This window comes from Emydura macquarii, unplaced genomic scaffold (assembly GCF_026122565.2).
Source record: "Emydura macquarii macquarii isolate MOO-44397 ecotype Brisbane River unplaced genomic scaffold, CSIRO-AGI_Emac_v2 contig_3451, whole genome shotgun sequence".
In the NCBI taxonomy this organism is placed as follows: domain Eukaryota; kingdom Metazoa; phylum Chordata; order Testudines; family Chelidae; genus Emydura; species Emydura macquarii.
The window spans coordinates 1,425,193-1,449,220 of NW_027133588.1; the positions used below are offsets into that span (position 1 = coordinate 1,425,193).

The 24,028-nt window shown below is 49.0% G+C and overlaps 2 protein-coding genes across 2 annotated transcripts in view; one reads left to right on the forward strand and one right to left on the reverse strand.

The window, feature by feature from the left end:
* The window catches only part of CIMAP1C (ciliary microtubule associated protein 1C), a 107,650-nt gene that overhangs the window by 40,232 nt on the left and 43,390 nt on the right, over nt 1-24,028 (forward strand). Inside the window, exon 3 of the mRNA XM_067534679.1 lies at nt 11,969-12,149. The gene's annotated coding sequence lies outside the window, so the exon portion shown is untranslated. The remainder of the gene's footprint in view (nt 1-11,968; nt 12,150-24,028) is intronic.
* CSPG4 (chondroitin sulfate proteoglycan 4) overlaps nt 1-24,028 on the reverse strand; it is a 74,502-nt gene that overhangs the window by 36,481 nt on the left and 13,993 nt on the right. The gene's annotated exons all lie outside the window — the stretch shown is intronic.

The following is a 24,028-nucleotide window of genomic DNA, read 5'->3' on the forward strand; positions in this document are numbered from 1 at the left end:
TAGAGGCATCCCTGCAGTTATTTAGACACATAAACAATGTTTTCATTTACCTGTAGAGTGGCAGCTGCCCATTGATTTCCCTTTGAGAATTACACATGTGGAACAAGCGTAGCTCTGTCCACTTTTGGCCAGGCAGAAGAAGCTACATGTACATATTACTTGTGCTTGTTTGAAACCCACCCTCCCAGTTAACCCTGGGCACAGCCGCCAACACATATGAAGTGCTTGCTCATTTCCTGGTTGTTACACAGGCATTTGGTATGTGTCATTTTGGAAAGCTGTCCCTGATGAATCACAAGAGGCTTGCTTTTATCCACGAGGATGTTGTAAGTCACCATCCTTCTCTGAACTGTTCCATTGCTCCTTTGGCCTTTTTTAAAAACTAGATTTGCCTTTCTTTACTGTGTTGGTAGTTTCACTAGGAAGCACTCTTCTCTCTGAACTGACACTGAACCAGTGCCTGACTGAGGCATGAGGAGGCAGATATGCACTGCCAGATATGTATGTAGGTACTTAATTGGGCATGGCTTTGTGTTCTCTGTCTCGCCTTTACATTTCTACGGCAGCTGCCATTTTGTGAGCAGAGTTGAATGCAGCATGTTTCAGAGGAAACACATGCACACTGTGCTCTGGCTCACAGAGAATTCCCTAGATTTTTGTTTTGCTGTTTCCCTTCATCTAAACTAAGTGGCATCCAGGCTGATGGTAAGTGGCTGCTCTGTATATGGAAAAGCACAGCCTTTGAAAGAGTAACACTGAGCTCCTGATTAACGACACCTTTTAATAGGCTAGGCTAGAGGGAGCATGGTCTAGTGCAGAGGTTCTCAACCGGCTGTGTGTGTGTGTGTGTGTGTGTGCGCGCGCGCGCAGAATGTATTCTGGGAGGGAGGGGGCATGAGAAGTTTTAGGGGAAAAAAACGTACTGCGCACATTTTACAAACAGCAATGAATAACTAGCAATGCTGATTCCTCCAGCCCTAGCTGGTCCTCAGCTGGCACTGTGCATTTGACTCTCAATGGTGCTGTGCATTTTGGCGGTTTTCTGTGAAGCTTGCATAGCATTACACAAAGTCATTGCCATCTATACTTCAGTCCGTTTGCTACGACGCAGTGTGCACATTGAATTGCAAGCATCAACTACAATCGCAGTTTTGCTTTTGCTCTTATTACAATGGATCGTTGGCTCACTTGTGCAACTCGTGGAATTGCTTTGCTATTAAAAACAGGCACACCCATCACACTAGTAACAACTGTATGAGGCCAGTGAGCAGTATCTCACTTCAAATTTACATTACTATGTATTTAAATGCTCTGGTTGATTCGATGCCTTACTGGTTTTAAAATTTAGTGAAAGTTACATGTTGATTTTTTTATATGATGTATATACTTGTGTGGCAGGGGTGGGGCATAAACTACTACAGACACAAAAAAGGGGGGTGCGATCAAATAAGTCTGAGAACCACTGGTCTAGTGGATATACTATTGGACTGGCTTCTGTTCTTGGTTCTGATACTGACTTGCTGTGTCAGACCCCTTCTTCTCTCTACTTCTGTGTCCTTTGCTACCCTTTGTCTTCTCTATTTAAACTGTAACCTCTTTGACTGTCATTCCTTATGGGTGTCTTCACTGCAGGGTTCACCCAGGGATGGACGCCTGGATTAGCCAAGCCCAAGTGTGAGCGTCCCCAGTCCTAAGGGAACACTCAAGTCAGGCCTGTATAGCTGCATCTATGCTGTATTACAGTAAACCTGGCTTAGGTGTTGGGGTTTCTGGGGGCTTGTCCCTTGATTCTTAGTGCTGCATGAAGTAGAAAGCCAGGAAAACATGGCCTCTGGAGCACTGTGGGAAGGTACTGGAGGAATACCAGGATCTGAGTTCTGTGACTCAGTTTACATCCTGTAACCACACTGCAAAGTAGGTGGGTTAGACTAGAGCCCCCATTAAAGCAAAACCCGGTCTCTAACCTAAGCGAGCCCAGGTTCAAAACCTAGGTAAAAGGCTTTTGTGTGTGGCTGCTAGAGGGGCTTAGGGCTAAAACCCAAGTAGGAACCTGAGCTAACTCTGCAGTGAAGAAATACTGTGTGTATATGATGTCTAGTGCCATGTAGCCCTGATCTTGGTTGAGGCCTCTAGGTCCCAATGTAATACAAATAATAATAAATAGAGTATGGCATTTGACCCCTGGATCCTGGCTCTGATAATCAGATTCATAGTTTGTGAGGCCAGAAGGGACCATTCTGATCATCTAGTCTGACCTCCTGTATAGCACAGGCCAGAGAAATATACCCAGTAACCTCTGCATCAAGCACATTCTGTCCACCTAAATTCCCCTGCAATTGCCAGAGAGGTTGTCATTCAATTTCTCTGCTAAATAAAAAAAGAAAAAAAAAAAAGGTGGTATAATGTGCTGAAGCAAGATAGCTGCCTCCAGAGAGATCTGCATTTCCTTGGTGAGTGAATGGCCCTCATACAGCCTGCAAAGTGCTTTGGGATTCTTCCCTATGAAAAGCGCTATATAACTGTGAGTTATTGTTGTTTGTCTCCCCGTGTCCCTGTTTTATTTCAGCTTTATTATCTTTCTCATCTCTGCAGCCAGCTCTGGATGGGCACTCTATCCAGATGCAGTGGCGTTGCAGTGGAAAGGCTGTCTTGAGCTTAGCATTTCTAGTTTAAAACAAAGCCGACGGTGACTGGGATTTGAATACGTAAGTAAAAAGAAAATGTTTGCACTAAATGTTCCAGCGTGATGTTGGAGATCTTTGTAAAGTGTTGAGAGTCTGGGGGGAGGGTAGATATTTAGACACAAAAGGGAGCTGGTGTTTCAAACTCTTGCGATCTGTGGTGTGTTTCTTAAAGCCCCAGCTCCCAGAGTCCTGCTATTACATGAGAATCTCAGCCTTCATTTAAAACCTGCCCCAGGTTGTTAGTCGTCATTGTTACAGACAAGTTGAAAACATGAACCCTCGTGACTCTCGTTTTTTAAAATCTCATGGTTTTTAAGTCAACCTCATGATTGTTTTCAGGGTGGCCTGGCTTATGATTTTGGAATGTCTGGGGTTGAAAGTCCGTGGGGGTTAAGTGTCCAGCGGCCCTTTTTGACATGCAGTGTGCCCTGCTACTACAGGCCAGCATCAACAGGTGGCCCTCCACTCTGACCTGCACGGCTGCTGTTCCAGTCTTGGGTCCTCACCCAGTTCTGCTAAGACACTTTAATCCTGGCCTGCTCTTCCAGCCCTTGGACTCCACTGAACTGTGCCAAAACACTACTTCAGTCCTAATGTACACACCTCTGTGCTCTTCCCCTCCTGGAGCACCCTCCTCCCCCCAGCACTGCCAGTGCATGTCAGTCCTGAGCAGAAGCACACCCGCCACTCCAGTGCTGGCCACCTACCAGCTCCGCCAAATCTCTCGCTCCTGATTCACAAAACCTCTGTAATTTGGATCCTGGGCTCCTACTCTGAAGCCTCTGCCAACTGTGCTAATGTCTGGCAGCTTTCCAGTGCGGGGAAGTGTCTAGGGAGCACTGGGATGAGACCATTATACTGAGCCCCAACCCCCACTGCTGGGCTCTGGGATTTGGGTTGTTTTTTTATATTATGCTTTCCTTGGTGAGGGTTCTTTGTCACACATGTAAAGGGCCAGGTGTAATTGGGACGAAGATGTTGACCTGGGTGTGGGGGACATGAAGTTCCCAGTCATAACTATTCTTAGCTAACTCCTACTTTAGTTTGCAGCTAAAGTCACCTCCTTTGAATTATTAGCCTCATGTGATATGCCACTGCTGGCTGAATGACTGGTTTCCCATTCAGGAATAAGATCATTTGTGCCTTGGGGCAGGGACTGTTTTTTCTTACGTTATCTGTACAGCCTCTGGCACCATGGCACCTTTGTTTTGCCTGGGGCCTCAGGCACTGCTGCAGCACAAAGAAATAACAACACAAAGTATCTGTGGTGCAGACACTAAAGTGGTTGAGAGAATGCAACTAACATGGTCTAGCAATGGGGGCAAATCAACCCCTCTAATCTGAATTTTGGGGTGTTCAAAAGCCTTGAGCCTACGGCTTATCCAATCGTGTTGTCAGTCTCATCAGCTGGTGAGTTATACTTGGGAAATGGGAGTTTCTGCCTGTTGCACATAATCAGCTAAGCTTCTTTCTTGTCTAAGGTACTTATCTGGCCCCATCACTGTAGTAGCTGAGCTCCTTCTCACAGTCAATGTTTTTATCCTTACGACATTCCTGTGAGGCAGGGCAGTTCTATTATCCCCTGGGACAGAAGGGGACCCAAGGCACAGACCTAAGGGACCTGCCCAAGGTCACAGAGGAAGTCCATGGCAGAGCAGAGAACTGAATCCAGGGTCTCTGGTAGCATCCAAACTACCGGAAAATCCTTCCTCTCTTCCCTGTCTCTATTTCTTCTGTCATGGGATCTCCAAACCCATTTCCAGTCCTGTGACTTTCTCAGGTACTCCAGCCCTGCCATCCCTTCTCCCCCTCGAGAACCAGCATGATGCACGTCAGCTCCCAAGGGAACGGCTTGACCCTGGAACTGAATGTAGCCACATTGCTCTTCCTTTCAGAGCGGATAATAGCTGCAGTGTTCCCTGCTCCATGCCGGCGGCTGGGATCCCATCCTGATGGTCTGTGCTGTGGGGCTCAATGGTCATGTTGCTCTTCTCTAGTTGTGGTGTCTTCTTAGTACTCAGCCCCTGAGCTAAAAATATCTCCTGTTCCCAGCTCCAAAATATTCCTCAGGAAATGAGTTTCCCCTGCTTTGCCAGAAGGAGAGACCAAGCAAGAGAAAGCATGCACTGAGATGCTGCAGTCACAGTTTCCAAGCGTTCGGCCAGCAGCCAGTAGATTATAGGCTGCTGCACTGAGTTTCTTTTTTTGTTACCAGCCTCTCAATGATATTCCACCCTGTGTTATTACTGCCCTGGAGCGGACGCAAACAAGCGGAGGCTGTGTGCTCCATCTGATGCTGCCCCTGGGCTCCCGCAGGAAGCAGGCTGTGAGAGTGCACCCAGCGGAAGAGCTGTCAATGGGACAGTTCAGCAATGGATGAGTTTGAACAGCATTGGCTGTCACTCCCTGCCCCTTTGCTCCCCTTTCGTTACTTCAGAACACACTATCCTGGCCACAGCCACCTTCCAGAGGGGTATTTTTTGCAGACAAGGGGCTCCCACATCCTCGGCCTCCCAAACAGTGATACTGCCCTCAAGGTTACACTGACATGTTTAACATGGCCCTCGCCTTCACCAAACCAAGCCGCTGCCTTCTCCGCCTGGGTCCTCCTTGGTCTGGTGTATGGCAGCTCCACCCACCTCTCCTGAGGCATCAGCCTCGCCTATAATAGGACAAGAAAACAGGACGGACTCTTTCCTCCCGCCTGCAAGATGAGTCATTCCTCAAGATGCTTGGAACTGGAGACCTCAAGTAATTCCCTAAGTTGGAGTTGGCTTGCAGAGAACGTCCTGTTCTGGTGATTCTTCAGCAGGGTGGGACGTTATCCGTTCCCTGGTGTGAGCTGGCATAGGACAGCCCCGGCTTGGGGCCTTTATCGAAGGGGGAGATTTAGCCAGACCCTGTTGTCAGCAGCCAGGAAGGCCCTGCTTTGGGAGAGGGGAGCCTTCATGCTATCCTGGTTTAGCCCTGACCCTGGGCTCCTTGTTTGCTGAGAGAATTAAACTCAGCCTCTTATGAAGGCAGCGCCCTCCATCAGTTAGTGTATCCGGTGACTGTCTTGTGATGGGGTATACCCCTCCCCCCACTGACCCTGAAAAGGTTAAGGGGATCTGGAGAGCTCAGTTAGGGCACCTGGTGGCAACTACAGGGCGGTCAGCCCAATTAAGGAGAGAACCAGCTAGGGGAAGGTTTTCAGAGCAGAAGGTGGCTGGAAGCCCAGGGGAATGGGTCTGAGGGACCTCCTGCAGTAGAGAACTCTGGGAAGAGGCGAGGAGAGGCAGAGAGAGTAGAGCAGGCTGCAGCGGTGGGCCTTGCTGAAGGGCAAGATCTGGCCCTCCAGGGAGAAAGCCCTGGGAGACATTTAGGTGTGGGACAGAGCCCAGGGCAATCTTAAGAGGGATGCCAGTTCAAGACTGTGGAGGGCAGCAGTGGTTGAAGTTTGTATTTTTATTTGGGATTTTTGGAGGGGCAGTAGCTGGGGTAGGGTGAACCTAGAGAGGCTGTGGAGCCTGGGAAGAATACCAGTGCAGGAGGGGGCTGTGGGAAAGGACTGCTGACAGGCTGAAGGAGGAAGAAGCCCAGATAGGAAGCGGGGGGGACGTCTGAATAGACAGACCTTGCTTGCTCACTGCAGGGTCTCTGGGCTGGAACCCAGAGGAGGGGGTGGGCATCGGTTCCTGTGCAGGCCCACTGAGAAAGGTGGTGCAATGACCCTGGAGAGCAGGGTCAGACAAGTGAGTCAGTGTGAAGTGTTGGAGTCTCGTTTGTTGGATTCTCTGTTATCCTGGATGTGAGGGTCTATGAGGGATCTCATTGGAGGGCTGAATCATGAGAAGAAGCAGACCCCAGAAGGTTGGTGTGGCTGTTGGCAGGGGTGCTAGATGAGAAGAGTCTGCTGGGCCATGGCCTGCCACGAGGGGTCTTGCCAGCGCTGAGGTTACTCTTGTTCACATCAGTTAAGCACTTTTCTGCACGTTGCCCTGACATGCTGCCAATGGCATCCCCCATGCTCAGGCACTAGCAGCCTCATTGGGGTTTTATCTGAATGGAGGTCTTCATGGCATTTGGCCCTGCTAGCAATCTGAGATCAGTGCATCCGAGCCCTGTTCCCTGAGCTGGACCCCACGGTTATGCCGCTGTACCTTGCTCTGGAGGGGGCCTGCTGCTGCAGAGAAGAATGGCTTCACTGTGAGCCGGCTGCCAGAAATCACTGAGCACCGAGCAGACAGCCCCTTCCTGTGTGCATGGCTTGGAGAGTGCAGAAGGAGGAGGCGGTGGGAGGCCGTGGGGAGAAGGGGGTAGGCAGAGCTGCCTGAGATTAGATGGAGATGGAAGATGTCAGCCTGGAACATCAGGGAAGGTATAATTGCTTACAGATGGCTCTGCAGCCTCCGTCTAAGGGGAAGCCCCAAAAGGCTGTTTATTAATGGTGACAACGCATCCATCTCTGATTCCTTCAAGCTGCCCCTCATCAAAGTCTCATCTTACGCCCCTTTCCTGGTCTCTTTGTTGTCTGAGGCTCAGGCTTGCTCTTTCCCTTGTTCTGCTTTTCTTTCTTCTCTGATCTCTTTACACCTCCCTTTTACTCTCCTTTCTTTCTCTATCTCTTGCCTTCACTAACAGCAAGGCCGTTTTTCAACATCCTGGAAGGGTCATGACTTGGCTCACACTGGAACCAGGGATCAGTGGGTTCAAAAGCACCAAGGTCATGGGTCAAGCCAACAGAGACTCTCCTTTTGCTGTAGCTTTGATATCTTCTCTCTCTGATCCTCCAGCGACTCCAGGGTGACCTGTTACACCCCACAGACTCTGGGATGATTGAACATGGAGATGGAAATCAGTGCCTCTCCTGGGGAGGGTGATCTTTCCAAGTGTCAGTTCTCATTGGGAGCTGCGGGAGGGACCCCAGACTGAAAGGACTTGGAGACTGAATTTCCTTCATGTCTATAGCTGAAGCAAAATGTTGTACCAAGTGCTAGGTGGTTAGAGAGGATAAGGTAGTCACTAATCTGAATACCATATGTGCAGTATGGAGAACAGACTTGCAGCCTTCTGCTCTGATCACAGCTACACCTGAGCACTAGGGGTAAGACTTGCAGTATCGCTGAAATCCTTCAGCTGTCAGAAGGCAAGGTGTGACATGTAACAGTGGAGCAGATCTGATCTCATCCATCAGACGACTAGCCAGGGCATTACAGTATGTGTGTGGAAGGATGTCTCCTTAGGTCATGAAGGTATCTGTCTCCTCTCAAGTGTTGAAGAGAGGGGAAACACTGGATCCCAAGTCTGGCCTGTGGAATGGTCTGTGCAGTGCAGTGTGACTATTCAGAGATGGGGCACTAAATCTTCCATCTAACACTTGGCGATGGAGATCAGTGTTTGCCTCTGTGGAAGAAACTGACTGCTCACTGAACTGGTGAGGTTGCTCTAGGGAAGGATGCCACTGAATTCTAGGTGTAGGAGTCCCTCATCAAGTTAGTGTTGTGTTCTAGGGAGGGAGGCACCGACTCCTCTGGTACTACTTCTGACTCGTTATTTGTGCATTCGTTATTTGTGCATTTGTGCGTTATTGTGCATCTGACAGCCCCCACCCTGTGAGCTGTGAATGGGGATATGACTATGAGTGTCTATAGGTGTATTAGCACATGGCTCATGTTAGACCCACGGGGACTGTGAACAAGTTTCGGGAGGTTAGAACCAACTTCTCTTTTCTGCTGTGTTTGAGAGAAGTGAATTCTGCAAACTAGCCTGCATTCACACTGGTCTGCATTTGAAGTGAAGTCACTTTGGCCATGTCCATGCCCCATTTGCGTGCACTTTTTGCAGCTTTTCTAGCAAATGCATTTATTGGCAAGAGTGTTGTGCCAAGACAGTGAGCTGCAAGCAAGTATTGCAGAATATTCACAGGAGGTAATTTAGGGTTCACACCTGATTCAAAGATTCATCTAATTCATCTAATCAGTGTTCAGAGACAGGCTACGTGACCTATGTGTCCAATGAAATCAACTTGAATTTAAAGTATCCAGTGCTCCCAATGAGCTGCTCCTGAATGAGCAAGAGAGCAAGGAATGATGCAATGAATATTTTCAGATAATGAATATATCTGAGCAAATCACAGACAAAAGAATTCAGCCAACGGATGACTGGATCAGTTTGCCTGGCTCTAATATGTGTATATGCCTCAATGGTTTTGTGCGTCATCATACAGAATAGAAGGAATACACAGGGAGCCTAAAATTAAGAATTGTTTGGGTAAGTGACATGATCAGCCCTTCTAAGTCTCATGCTAAAGCTGGGAGGGCCAAAAGTTGTGTTGGCCTCCCTAGCTGGGTCTGAGTCCCAAACCTTGAGTGCTGTTGCATGCTCTGCACTCTGGGATGTCCTGAGTCGGGGAGCATATAATGTTAATATCCAGAGGCTGTCACCATCAGAAGGTGGTAAAGGAGAGGGCTTGTGGCATGACGGGTGAAAAGGTTCTTTGGAGGAGGATCCAGATTTGTCAATCCTTGTACACTGAGTGTGCTCAGCCCATCAGCACTTTTATTCTTCCTTTACAACAGAAGAGAGCAGCTAAATGATTGCCTGTTTTAGTTACGATTGATGTGACAGCTTGGCATTTTCTTACCCAGTGGGAGTCACATTGCTACCCTCAGGCAATGAGACTTCTGCTGCCGGAAAGATGCCAGGAGGTGGCCTCCTTGGATGCGATGAAAAAGCTCTCGAGGGCAAAATAACTTTGCCTGTCCCTTGTTTTGAGTCAGATCCGCTGTGATCTTTACCTACTGCTGAGAATTGCCTCTGAGTGCAGCTTTGCATGTCAGTTTTACCCATCAGCACTGAGATGTCAGCAGGGGGTAAGGGAAGATGCCTGTGTGACATATGAATGGCTGGGCAGGTGTTCCTCAAGAAAGCCAAGCACTTGCAATTTAAGGGTATGTCTGCGGGGAATCCCTCCTGCCTATGGAGAGAAAAGAGGTAAGTACCAAAGGAAAACAGTTTTTAAACTCGAACTCTTTGGACACTGCCAGTGACCAGGGATTTTGGGTGTCTCACTGTGTGTGGGCCCAACCTAAGACACTTTAAAGGGGCCTAATTGTCGGAAAGTGCTGCGCCTTCACCAGTCAGAAAATCTCTCTCTCTATTTTAGGGTTTTATGCTGCTGCCCATCACCATAGCATCTGGGCGCTGTCCACATACAATCAATAGCAATAGCAGAGTATCTGGTGGACTGCATAGAGTTGCTGCCTTCTTCCTCTCTGGGGTGAAAGCGCTGCTTGGAGTAGGGACCCTGGTGGGTTTTTTTTTTTTAATTAATTTCCTTTTTTAAGGTTGATTTGTTTCAGAGTTGGTTTGTTGGGGTGTTTTTTCTGGTAAAGAAGTATCTGTGTGTGTGTGTCATTCTTACAGTAAAAAGGCCCTGGAAAATCAGGCCTCTTTTAGGCATCTGAAGTTGGGCACCCCCAATCACTCATCATTTTTAATATCTTGGGCTATAGCTAAAGACTAAAAGTCAGCTTGGCTTCCAGTCTGAAAAATGCCAGTGCTAGAATGGTTGCTAGCTTGCTTTTGCTAGGAAAAGCCTGTTTGAGAGAGAATGTGCATGTGTGTACAGCACCTAGCACAAGGAGGCCTGATCCTGTTTGGAGCCCATTAGCACTACTGCAATACAAGTGATAAAGAATTATAATATCATGGGAAATCACGTGGGCACATATGCATGTCATGTGTGGGGAAGGCGGCAGATATGCATAGGGGTGAGGGCGTGTGTGCGAAAACAGATGTGAGTTTGAATGAGTGAAAAAGTGAGTTTGAGCATGTGGGTAAAACAGCATGTGTATGTGAAAGAGGGGATTTGTACATATTTTGGGGAAGGGTGTGCATGTATGTGCAGGAGTATGCATGTGCACATGTATGTGTGTGACAGAGAGAGAGTGCAGGGGTGCGCATGTGTGCTCCAGTGATTTAGGCCTGGAAGTCCTGCGTTCTAATCCCATCAATGACACTGACTCCCTCTGTGGCTGTGGGCAAATCATTTATAACCACTCTGTGCCTCAATGTCTCCCTTTGTAAAAGGGAATAACTCTACTTAACTTGCCGAGAAGGCTGTAGTGAGGCCTAACTAGTGTAAGTGTGTAAAGCACTGAGAAAAGGAGTACTGCCAAGGAAGTCTTACTGAGTGTGTCATTGAGAGAGGGGGTGTGTGTGAGAGAGAGAGAGGGCAGGTGTGTATGCGTGCAGGGAGGGGGAACAGCTCTTCAGTTATATACAGAAAATTAGAGCTTGTTCCAAGAAAACCACACACACGCGCCCTCTCTGAAAGGATCTGTGTGTTCCCAGCCATTTCCTGCCCTAGCCGCACAGTTTTCTTAAGGTGGAAAAACATGCCAGGAGTTAAGGTTCCTTGTTGCTGTGAACAGCTCCTGGCTTGTGTGTGGCACTGTTTGTGGAACACAGTTGGGAGTAAGGCTGCTCATTATTTCCTGCGACAGAAGGAGAAGCTGGAGCTGCCTTTCAAAGGAAGGGAGGTGGCCATGGACAAGGAGCCTTGTGTTCATCTGAAGCAGCCTTTGGGGTGGGAGGTGGGGGATCCACCCAGTTCTCTCTTAATTTCAGGGTGACGTTAATCCTTTCCAGGCAGACAAGGATGGCAAACCCTAGGGAGCCCGAGTGCTTGGCTCTATGGGGCTCCATGGGGAGAGTGGCGGGATTGGGGAGAGGTTTACCCTGTAGGGAACTTGAGGTCTGGTCGTTCCTCCTGGCCACCAAGCAGAGCGTGGCTGTGCCCAAGGCTGCTCCACAGTGAGGCTCCGCTAAGGCAGGGATGGAAGGGAACTTTCATGGAGCAGCAGTTTATCTGAGCCTGCCTGCCCCAGCCCACAGCCGCTCTGAGTGCAGCCCTCTAGGGAGCCCTTCCAGGATTTTCCTGCCCCGAAGCTGCTGGCGGCTGGGTCTATCTGGAGGCAGCAGTGCCATGAGGGTACCGCACATATTGCATATGCAAAGCCTCAGCCATGAGGGTGCCTCTGGTGTCTGTAATCCCACCTGCCCTGTACACCTGCGGCACCAGAACCATCATATCATATGGCTCCCCCCCGGTTCCAAGGCAGCCTTCTTCCTCCTTCCCAGAAGAGCTGCTTGCTAGGGGCCCAATCCTGCAAGGTACTGAGCACCTCCTGATGTTTCAATGGGAAGGGAGGACCTTGGCAACACCTCACAGTATCGGGCCCTACATGAGGCTTCCTTAGGGACTGGAGACTCTGCTAACTCCATCACTTGTTCCTCAGGACACAGAGCTTGCCCGACGGGATCGGACCCGAGGTCTGTCTCTTCCAGTATCCTGGCTCCAGCAAGGGCTAGCATCAGCTGCTGCACACGAAGGTGCCAGAGCCCCTGTGGTGGACAATGATGGCATGACCAGCCCCTAGGGGAAGCATCTGTTAATGAGTGGCCTGTGCCCTGGAGCAGGTGGGTCTTTATCCCTCACAAAAGCATTGTTGTTCCCCAGCCTAATACCACTCTGGAGGGTGTCGTTCTCTTTGTCTGAGCCCTGCCAAGCTCTTGGCCTCAAGCACATCTTGTGACAAGGAGTTCCACAGGCTGACTGGGCGTCAAGGATAACCGCATTTCCTTTGAGGAGTTTGAAATGTGCTGCCTGGGGATGCTCAAGCATCCCCCCGTCCTTTTCTTATGAGAGGGTAAACAGGCGCGTCCCATTTGCCTTCCCTGGATCAGTCATTACAGGGTATAGCTCTGTTCTCTTCCCTCTCATTCATCTCCCCTCAGAACTAAACTGCCCCAGTCTTTTCAGTCTCTCCCCCTACAGAAATTTCCCAGGCTTCCAGTCATTCTCCTTGCCAGTCTCTGCACCCCTTCTCCCTCTCTCTCTCCCTGTATTTTTTTCTCTGTCTCCCACCCTTCTCCTCTCATTTTTCTCCTCCTTAACATTCCTCTTCTCTTGGCTCTGGTAGCATTTTCTCACATCTCAGATTTCAAGAGAATGAGGGGGAGAATGGGACGGCCCCTGCAAAAACCTAGGAATGGGGGGATTGCCTCTTCCCAGCCCCTTGGAGGTTCCTCAGCTGTTGACAAAGCAGATTGTAATACAGGCCCTGACCACACACACAAAGTGGATCGTGTTTATGCTGGCATAAGCTCCTTCCTGTGGATTCAATTTCTGTGATATAAAGGTGCTCAGACCAATGTAGCTTACTCATGTGAATTCAGGGGAACAAGCTATACCAATATAAGGCATCTTTATACCAGTATAGCTGCATCCACACTCAGGGTATACTGATTTCACTAGAAAAAATCATGCCCCAAACTGAAGTCATTACATGAGTATAAAGTCTGAGTGCAGGCCAGGGCCTAGATAATCAGTGGTGCTAGGAGGCTGCCAGATCCAAGGGCCTATCCTCATTCCTCACTTCCGTTCCACAGGAACAGCCCCCGTTAGACTGGGCAAGGCGTCCTGGGAGGTCCCAGGGTGAGGAGGACTCATGTGAATGGAAATATGTTAGAAGGATGCATCAGTTTCATTGGTCTTTCCAAGCCACAGAGGCTGACAGAGGAGTGGGTTGTGGAGAAAGGCCAAGGGGAGATCCGGGGGAGTGAGGGGAGCGGGCAAGGGACAGGTACCAGGGCACTGTCAGAGGCATAGGTCAGGCCCTACTGTGGGTATATGCAGTAGGGGATGTCAGAGGGGCATATTGGAGGGGAAAGAAAGGGAGAGGCCTGTGATAAACAGGACCCAGGAAAGGCCCCAGTGAAGGAATAGGGTCAGGAGGGACACGTCCAAGGACAGGAACTGGCACTCGGTTGCATCTGACCATTGTATCAGGGAAGCCATGTGAGTGTACTGCTGCTGCTGCTGTGTGGGGCACTCTCCCAAGCCCGGCTCTGCCCTAACAGCTCCCTGGCTGGCCCGTGCACAGGGGCCCCTGCGCGTTCCTTGGTTCACAGCAGTGCGGCTGGAGCAGCGTCATTGGGAGCAGCAGCCCGGGGCCTCAGAGTTTGTATGACTTTATAAGGTAGAAAGCTCCCTGAGCCAGCCCCTCTCTGGGCCAAGTCCTTCTGTTTGGGATTTCTGTGCAAACAATACACAGCTGCCTGCTGAGGGACAGATCCCCCCAGACTGCAGTGGGGCAAGGCTGTTTTACACCAGCTGAGGAGTGTGCTCTGGTTCCAGAGATGGGAATGAATCAAAGCCCTGGATCCACAGAGAACTTCGGGTCCAGGTTCAGTCTCAGCAGTTGGTACCGATATCTCCCCGAAGGACAGCACTAGAAACTGTGATCGAAACGCCCTTACGCTGGGGAGGTTCAGATCCCCATCTGGATCTGCAGTTGAACTGGGTGGTCCAAGCCCATCGCAACCGCTGGTCTGTGTAACTTTCCTGCAGCGTCTCATCATAGCTCCTAGTGCTGCAGCTGGGAGGTGGGTGGTCCTCCCGGCCCCGTATACATAAAGGGCGGATCATTCAGTGCTCTGCGCCAGCAGGAAGAGTGTGCAAAAATACCCCCTCCATGGCTGCACAGGACGTCCGTTTGCAGATGCATCTGTGGGGCTTCCGCCATGCAACTGGGATGCATGCACTTGTGACGCTTTCCTGGCTATAACATTCAATCTGCCCAGGGGGCTCTCCCAGGCACAGGGGAGGTCTTCCCTCAAGATGGGGATCATGTGGCCACCCCAGAACTTCAATGGTTTTGTATATTCCTCTCCCTACCTTCCCACAGCCCATCTCAGCACCAGAACAGGAGGATTTGCCTTCTCCCTCCAGGATTACAGCCCATCCCACCTTTCTGAAGAGGGAATTACAGCCCCCGTGTCCCCTGGCACGGCAGGATTCACCTCTCCTCTCTTGCAAGGGAGCTATGGCCCAGCCCGGCAACTAAACAAGGAAAATCCCCCACTCCCATCTGGGCAGGCAAGCCAATCCCAGCCCCTGTGAGCATGAGGGGGGATGGAAAGTCTCTAGCTGTTATTTCAGGATAACACAACACACGCTGTGGTCAGTTGCCCGGCTCCATGGGTGGCTTGCTGCTCCCCGGCCCCTTTAATCCTGGGCTGTGCCCTGGGATCAATCTGAGGAGAGATCTGCATGAAGATGAGGCCTAACAGTCTAAATTACTGGGCATGAATGGGGGCATTGGAGACAGGAGTTTCCAGGAGACAGCCACAGTGCTGGCCCTATTTTTCCCAGGGCCCCCAGGGTTGAGTGTGTGCGTGCTGTGGGGTGGGACAGGAAGAGCTCCCTCCTGCACCTTGGGGTCTGATTGGCTTTATTAAAAAGGCTTCATTATATTGCACAGTCCCTTAATTTTATAGAACAGTTTTATTTATGGCCGGGGAGGACATTTACAACTCACAAAGCAGGCTAAGGAAAACACACCCTCCACTAAGCATGCTTGAGGGTTGGCTGGGGTTTTCCTGCCAGTTTGGGATGTGTATATTCTATACAGGAAAATAAACTTAGAGGGGTGGGGCTTGGGAGTCGGGGGGGGGGTGGGGGGGCGGGGGACCAAATGAAGTTCAAAGACTTCTGCATAACAGAGCTGACACCAGTAACGAGGTCTTGGCTGCTTCCTTGGGGGTGCCATTTCCATACCGGCCTGCAGTGCACACACATCCGTGTGCGCCTCGCCTGGGCCTCAATGCAGGCTTTATGTCACCTAGGTGGGATGGCTGGAGGGACTCAAAGACACACCCTGCCCAGACTTTTGCAGCGACGAAATCAGTAGCAAAGGCCAGCTGCAGCGGTTCTCCAGTCCCCGCTGTGGAACTGCAGAGGACTTGGACAGGGCTTGTCATTTTCAGCTCAGTGATGGGTTGAGTGTGGGTGGAACGATTTGGGCAGCTGAGGCTCCCCTCCATGCCCATGACCCATGGGCAAGTGTATGGAGCATAGAGGGGAGCCACTTGTCACTCCAGGAGCGTGTTAAACCTGTGATTTGCACTGGCTGCTTCTTGGCAAATGGCTTGTTTTTAGTATGTTAGCTTTGACCAAAAAGCTCTAAATGGCCTGGAATCTACCTAGGTAGAAAACCTCTTCTCTCCCCAGGGACAGTGCTACAGTGGTGAGCAGAGGCACCTGGGCTCTGGTTCCAGTGGTACAGAAGAGTGGGAGCTGCCAGCTGGGTATTCTCTGCTAGGGCTCTGTGTCTTTACAGCACATATAGTCCTCTGTGGCTAACCTTCATGTCACGTTGCAGGGCCCATCTTTTTTCACTGGCCTGCAGGGACAGATAAGAAGGTTTCATACCTCCTGGTTAGGGTGACTATATGTCCCATTTTGGCCGGGAAAGTCCCCTTTTTAAGCCCTGTCCCAGCCATCCTGACTTTTTTTGGCAAAACTAGGCATTTGTTCCATTTGCTCTTGACAACTGATCATCAACTTGATCATCAATTGTCAAGAGCAAATGGGACAAATGCCCAGTTTTGCCAAAAAAGTGGCATGCGACTTCTTAGCGGGACGCAGAGCAATGTGCAGGGGGGAGAGCGACAATGCCAGCCCCACACAGGAGGGAGGACTCGGGAGAGCATCTCGTCCCGGCCCTGCGTGGGTGGGCGGCAGCTGAGACCGTCAGCTCGGGCCAGCCCCATGAACGGGGGAGGGAGGCTCAGGGACGGTGTCCTGTTTTCCATTTGGGAGAATAGGGTCACCCTATGTTCTGGTTATACCTGTGCTGTTCTGGGGGTATCTCCACAGTTGTCTTTCTGATCAGTCATAAGGGGCTGTCCTGAGCACCTCGAGTTTGAGATTAGGGCTCTTTTGTGTAGTGGTTATAAATCTACTAAATACATTTCCGAAAGGAAAGCCCCTCCCTGGAAATCAAACACTCAAGCCTCTCCCCTGGAAAATTCATAGATGTTAAGGCCAGAGAGCCTGCTGTGATCATCTCTCCTGTATAGCACAGGGCAGAGAACTGCACAAAATGAACTCCTAGAGCAGAGATTTTAGAAAAACTTCCAATCTTGATTTAAAAAGTGCCACTGATGGAGAATCCATCCTGGCCCTTGGTAAGTTGTTCCAATGGTTCTTGACTCTCACTGTTAAAAATTGATGCCTTATTTCCAATCTGAATTTGTCGAGCCATTTGTTGAGCCATTGGATCCTATTATACCTTTATCTCCTAGATTGAAGAGTTCATTATCAAATATTTGTTCCCCATGTAGTAACTTACAATGCACTCCCCTCGTCCCCAGCAAAACATCGCTGGGGGCAGGGCTCCAGATCTGGGGCTTTAGCCTGTCGAGCCTTCATTTAGCCCCATGTTAAACCTTCAGCAAGGCAGCTGTATTCAAGGGTTAGAGCTGGGGGCTAGGAGGCAGGGATCCTGGGTGATATTCCCAGCTAACTCTGCCACCATGAGCTCTTGGGTGAGTTGCTTCCCCGCTCAGTGCATCAGTTTCCCTCTCTTTAACATGGAGATAATGATCCTTACATACTGCCCTCGGGTGCTTTGAGGCCTTTAGATGAAAGGGGCTGTAGAAATGTCATTGTTATTACTGAATCCATCCCTGGATGCTGGACTGGTGTGACTACTATTGGCAGGTGGCAAAGAGTTTGCCAGGTAGTTTGCCAGGTTAGTCCTATTTCGAGGGCATTGGCCTAAACTATTTCAGCCTGAAACTCAGCTCACAAGACCTCTGCCTAGGACCATTCATTCTTGTTTTTTAAACCACAGGGTTGAAATTGGTTTCATGGTTTTAATCTCCCCCAGCTGGTCCCTCCCTCTGGAAGAGCAGTGTGGGAAGTGGCTCTCTATGAGGGCCAGCCAGCTGAAATCGCTTGAGAGGAACATGAGATAGCTCCCCTGGGGGTGGCCACCTCCACTGTACTCCTGGCCCAGAATGGCCTCACACTCAAGCCACACATGTGGCCGTGTTCATCTGTTTCAAGCCTTCGGTTTGCAAAGCGGAGAAGTCTGTTGCACTCAGACTGTTTGCTGCTCTGGACTCTACTCTGGAAAATTGGTGGGTCAAGAACATTTGCAGTGTAACATGCAGGTTGGCTTGGGACTGTTAGAAATGAATCTTTCAAATACAATTCTTGTCCACCTGGCTGGCGGTCAAAACACAAATGGGGCCAGATCCTCAGCAGGTGTAAATCAGTGGGACTTCCCTGATTTACACTCACTGAGACCTGGCCCATTGTTCCTACTGACACAATCCAGACCTGCCACACACTGACCAAAAGCTCCTGAACTGTATGAGTCAGAGGTGGTTGTGGCTTTGCAATTCAGTCAGCCAGGGCCGCTCTGTGCTTGCCCTCTGAGCGCCGGGCCCCTCTGTATCAGGGGTACCCCTTGGAGAGCAGCCAGGATCAGGCCCCCTGGAGCACCTTGCATGATTGCAATATCACACAGGTTTCTTTCCGGGAAGGCAGGTTGAGTATTTTCTGTACAAGTTGCAGGAGAAGCACTAATGGGGGCAGGTTGTGTGATTGTCAATATTGCACTCATTACAGTGGCATTAAGCAAGTGGAGTTCTCTGCTTGCCCCTTCATTCGTTTGCCTTCTTTTGATGGAAATGGAGTTTGTCACAAATGGCCTGACCTGGGAAGAACAGCTCCTAAAGCTTCCCCTCACCTGGGGAAGTGGGAAAGCACCGCGAGTATGGCACCCAGACACTCCGCAACACCCTGGACCCTGAAATGGACAGTCATGACTTTCAATGCTAAATAACTCTACGAAGCACCTTGGTTATAGAATACAATCTCCTAAGCCAGTAAACCCATGAATCAGCAGAGAAATTAAAGGTTAAATTGCTTCTGCTGGATGCATGCAAAGCACGTTTTCATGTGGATCCTTGTTTTGCACTTTGCCTGTTTTTCTCTGCCCCACTAATTGTGCTTAACAAAAATCGGTGACAATGTTTCTGTGGACAACAAGGCCCAGATTCTCTAAGGTAGTTAGGCACCTGACTCCCATGGGTTTAAATGGGAGTTAGGTGCCTAAATGCCTTTGAGGATTTGGGACCACTAGCTTGCAAATCAGTGAGCTGTGCAACCCTCCTGTATGCACAAGTGTAGACCCTTCATGCCCTATATAGGTGCACAGCCCCTTTCGCAGGCAAAATCCAGCGTGCATGCAAGAAACAGAGGATATCTGAAGGTGGGATGGAAAGTTGGCTTCTAACGCCTAGATTTACTGTGCATGTGCCAAGTGGCATATTAGTTTACAGCTTTTATTAACAGAATGGATGGTAAGGAACTGTTGTGGTTACTGTGTCAATTCTCCACTAGCTACCCTTCACCAGACAGAGTAAATTAATCTGAACACACCCAACTGGATTCAGGGTAGATGAAAGGACTGAAATGCATCCAGGGAGGTAGCATTGATTTCCACTCTCTCATTAACTCCCCCGATTGCGCCTCAGGTTACAGAGCTAGCACAGACTGTTCAGCACATGTGACACACCCAGGTTGGGGAGAAAACACCCCCGCCCCCTCCTGCCACACAGAGGCATGAGCAGTGGGGTTCCAAGTCAGGGTCCCAGTGCTGCCCTAGCCTTGTTTCCCCTGTGCTGCTGCTCTTGTCAGGCATTAGACTGATCCCTAGCACTCCTCATGCATCTCATCCATTGATTTCAAAGCACTTTACAAAGCAGATCTCTAGCATTTTACCCATTTTACTTGATTTTGGGACTCCAGCTTCAGAATCCCTCTGAGGGGTTTGTCTGATTTCAGAGGGCAGGTCCTCAGCCTTTTCTGAAAATCAGGTCCATTTAAGGCAACTCTAATTGGATAATCCAAAACACGAGGCACCCCAAATCACTTTTGAAAATCTTGGCCTGTATTTATTAAGCTGAGGTTTCCCCCCATACCCTTCGCTACTCCATTTGCTTTCTTTTCCATCTCTCTGCTCCCTTTTCATCAGTGTTTCTCCTTAGTGGGAATGCGACCACTCCAATTTGAATCACATTTTGGAACTCACGCTAGTGAAGATGGTTGAAAATGAGGCAAATCAAGTTTGCTTGTCACTATATCTAATTGTGATGTGACTGTGTGGTTGGACCAGCTGGCTTGGTCTCAGTATGAGAATGGGACTTGCAGAGGCAAAAAGGATTTAGCTGCTTTGTATTTTTTGCATAGTTGAACCCAGCTGGCTCTGACATTTTCTATGATTGTTCTCTTCTGTTCTTTGGCTCCCTGTCTCCCACATAATTCCCAAGTAGAGTAAAGGAGACTCTCAATAGCTGCATTTTGTACAGCAGAACACAAAAGGCTTGGCCAGCTTGGCTATCTGTGATGGACCTTTGCTTATCCAGCATGGTTTTACAATGATTCTAGAGGTTCTAATGTTGATGGCATTTCCTGCACTGTCTGGCTCAGCCAGATGCAAAAACCTTAAGGGAAGGTTAAGGAAGAAAGGCAAATGATCACTGCAAAACAGGCCACAGCTGGAGTGAGCACATACGATTGAGTCTACCTTAAAAATATCACATTGTTTTTAAAAGAAAGAGGGAGCCAAACAGCAGGTATAACCTGGCTTGACCCTCATCTGGGGAACAGAGGATTAATGGATCTGTCAAAAGCGACACAGTCTCATCCTGTGGTTTATTTCTTTGCATGTGTGTTTGGAAGTAGCATGCTTGTGCAAATGCCTGTTGTGACTCTGGCTGTGTTGGCATCATTCAGCACATGTCCATGACTGTTGCCATTGCAACAAAGTTAAATAAAAATAACTTGTCCTTCTGGGGAAGAAGCCCTGGAAAAGAATCTGGCATCAAAAGTCAAATTCTTTGCAATCAAATGTCCTTCATGTATGCAAGTGTGTGTGTGGACGTGAAGACTCTGTGGATGTATGCTTGTGACAGTGAGTCTCTGTGTGGTGATGTATGTGTCTGAAGTATTGGGTGTGTGTGGGTGTGAATTGTGTGTGCACGTTACAATGTATGTGATTGCGATGTTTGCCTTAGAGAGTATTCAGTGTTTGACTGCACGTGGCAATGTGCATGATTTCATGGATCTGTGGGTGATGTATGCAGTGATGTGTGTCCAGACATGTTCCAATGTGACTGTGATGTTTGCATTTGACAGTAACTGAGCTCTGCATTTGACTAAACTGGGCGATGTGCATATTTGAATGTGGCTATGCAAGACATTCTGTGTGAATGACATATGATTTCATGTGTGTGTGTGGGGGGGAGAGATGTGTGTGGTGACCTGCATGCATGTGAAAAATGGGGAGGCGTTTCTGTGTGAGATAGGTATTTGTGTCTGTGCGTCACACTCAACATGTGAGCTCATGGCTGTGTGTGATTGGACATGTTGATGTGCATTAGCATGTATCCTGCATGTCAAGAGCTTGTTTCTCTACCAGGAATTGGATTGCATGGCTCTCAGCTTTGGAACAAATGTAACATACCACTGACGTTCCCGCCAAAGGCTGCTGTGGTTTCATCTCCCCCACTGAAACAGCAGTGAGGAGCGAGGAAGAGATGAAGGGATTCTAGTTACATTTCAGGAAAGACTCCAGGAGGCTGAGGGACCCAGCCCAAATTGGAAGTGGTGGCTGGAGTGGAGAGAGAAATGAGGGGGAAGAGAGGGAGGTTTTGGGGAGCAAGGAGGTTAAATAGTGCCTTTGTGACGTCTGCTGCAGTGTGACTCAGCCTCACTCATAGGCTTCAGGCTGCCAAGAGAAGTTGGCCTGGAAAGATTGTTTCAGACTTAGAGGACGTGGTGCGCAGTCTGTTCCAGGTCAGTCTTTCTTTCTTTGGCTGGAAGGATTTATGGACTCCACTCTGCCCTCACAGTCTCTCACGCCCACAGCTTTCCCTAGCCAGCAGTACAGTACAATATGATATACAGAGTCCTTTGCAACCACCAGAAGGGACTCGGCATGGGGACCTGGTTGGAGAGGTGGGGGAGCAGCAGGGGAACGTTCCTCCTTTGTAAAATGAGGGAAGGTATTTGATTACATTACACAGGATAAATTCTGTACTGCCTTACGCCCCTGCAACCCTTGCACAGGGTAGAATTTGGCCCACTAAGCACTTTTGAAATGCAAACGTGTGTTGGTGCAGATGCATGTGCTATACAGGGGTGCATTTTTGTTGCCGTGTCTCAGAGTGTGTGCCCTGTGACGTATGTGTGTGTATGTATACAAGCAAAGGTTGCCAACTCTTGTGATTTATCTCAAGTCTTACAATATTTGATATTTTTCTTAAAACCCCAGCTCCTGGAGTCCTGTGATTACCCAGGAAGCTCTGCTTTCTTTTAAAAAAAAGGATGTTTCTACCCCTCGTGCTTGCAGAGGAAAGGTGGAAAACATGACTCAGGTATACCCTAAGGATATGTCTACACTGCAATAAAAAGCCTGCAGCGCTGGGTCTCAGAGCCCAGGTTAATTAACTTGGACTGATGTAGTAGCCTTGGAAGATCCTCGTCCAGATCCCTAACTAGAACTTTGGAGGAAAGACCAACTTCCACCAGGTCCCCGTCAGGTTTTACATTGAGCCCACTGCATGCTGGGACAGGACTTTGGCAGCTTAAGGTCTGGTCTGATTCTCATTACAGTCATTGGGGAGATTCCCATTGCTTTCAATAGGAGTTGGATAGGACACTGATTTAGCAGTGTGTAAACATGTGCAATAAAGCTGCCACTTTAGTGTAGAGTTGGACCATTTTTAGTGCAGAAGCTGCCAATGATTTGGGCAACTATGTGTGCATTTATATTGGGGCAGATTGGGTCATGGGGATGTGAAAGATTTGGGGCAGAAGTGCAGGCATGCGCACATAGAGGTATTAAACCTATGTATAGAGGGGGTCGAATCAATGGACGTGTGTACATTTGTGCAGTGGAGTGAATATTTTAATAGGGATGTAAGAAAGTATGTATTAATTGGTTGCTCTATGTGGCATGCCGTCGGGAGGGAGGGTGGATAGCCTATGTTTGTGTCTTATGGTATAAATCCTATGCCCCTATTGAGGAATTATTTATTTATTAAAGCAGCTGCACTGAAGTTTTGGCTTTTGTTTGCTCTGGGAACATAGCGGTGCCTGCTTGATCTCTGTGGTATGATGTAGGTTATCTGTCTCTGATCGGAGGTGTATGTGCTATCAGCTGGTTTTTGCAGTGTGGATGGCATGTGCAGCAATTATCCTAACGTATGCGTGCACGACCACACACTGCCTGGACGTGAAACACACCAAAGGGCACAGGAGAATTCTAAGTGAATGCTGTGTCCAGACTGGCTCAGTCCACAGGGTCCCTGGCTGGCCTCTGGCTTCTGTTCATTTGTTGCGCGTGGATTTTAATGTGAGCAAAAGTCTTATAGGAAAACATAATTATCTGGGAAAAAGAGCTCCCTGTTCTTAACTAATAAAAACAGCTCTGTACAGCCAGGCACACTGGGAGGAAGTGCAATCACCATCAAACACAGCCTCTTCTAAACTTACCTCCCCTCCCCACACTACCGCAGGCATCTACTGGGAAACAGGAGCCATGCCTCCTGAATTAGTGTGGGAGGGTAGGAACTTGGGAAGGGGCAAAGAGACATGCTGGGGGGGGAATTAGGTGAGAAATGAACAGTAAATAGGTAGACAAGGTGGGTAAAGTCATATCTTTTATTGAACCAGTTTCTGTGGGTGAGAGAGACAAGCTTTTGAGCTACACAGAGCTTTTCTTTCAACAACAGAAGTTGCTCCAATAAATGATACTACCTCATTCACTTTCTCTTTCTAATGTCCTGGGACCAACACAGGTACAACAACACTGCAAAAAATAAGCAGTAGACAGGGGAAGACACTGCTCTCTTGGATCCTTCCGTGCTAAGGGTGTTGAATCCTAGTTTAGGAAAAATCCCTCTGTGATCTCTCTCTCTATCCCTCTGCCCATCCACCCATCTAGCTCTTATCCCAAACTGAAATCTGGCTAGGCTTCACACATCTGCATCCTCTGCCCTATGCAGTTTGGTTTTTCTTGTTCAGGAAGCTGCAGGAGAGGGGATCCCCACAGGACAAAATCTCCCAGATTCCTGGTTTTAAGTTGAGAATGAGGTTTGCTAAACTTAACCAGATCAAAATTTGGGAGGAAGGAAGTGCTTTAAGAGGCCTCAGAAATTCATCAGGAAAGATTCAGGATGCTTTAGAAATACATTATTCTTATTTAACTGTACAGTAGCGTCTAGAGACCCATCTAAGATCAGGGCCCCACTGTGCTAGATGCTGTATACACACAGAGCAAAAGACAGCTCCTGCCTCAAGAGCTAACAAGCGAAATGGACATGACACAAGACAGACCAAGAGTGGGAGGGGAAAGAGAGGAAGTGAGTGATTGTGTATCACAGGCTATTGTAACAAGGTGCCCCTTTAAGGGCCAGGGACTAGCCAACCCTGT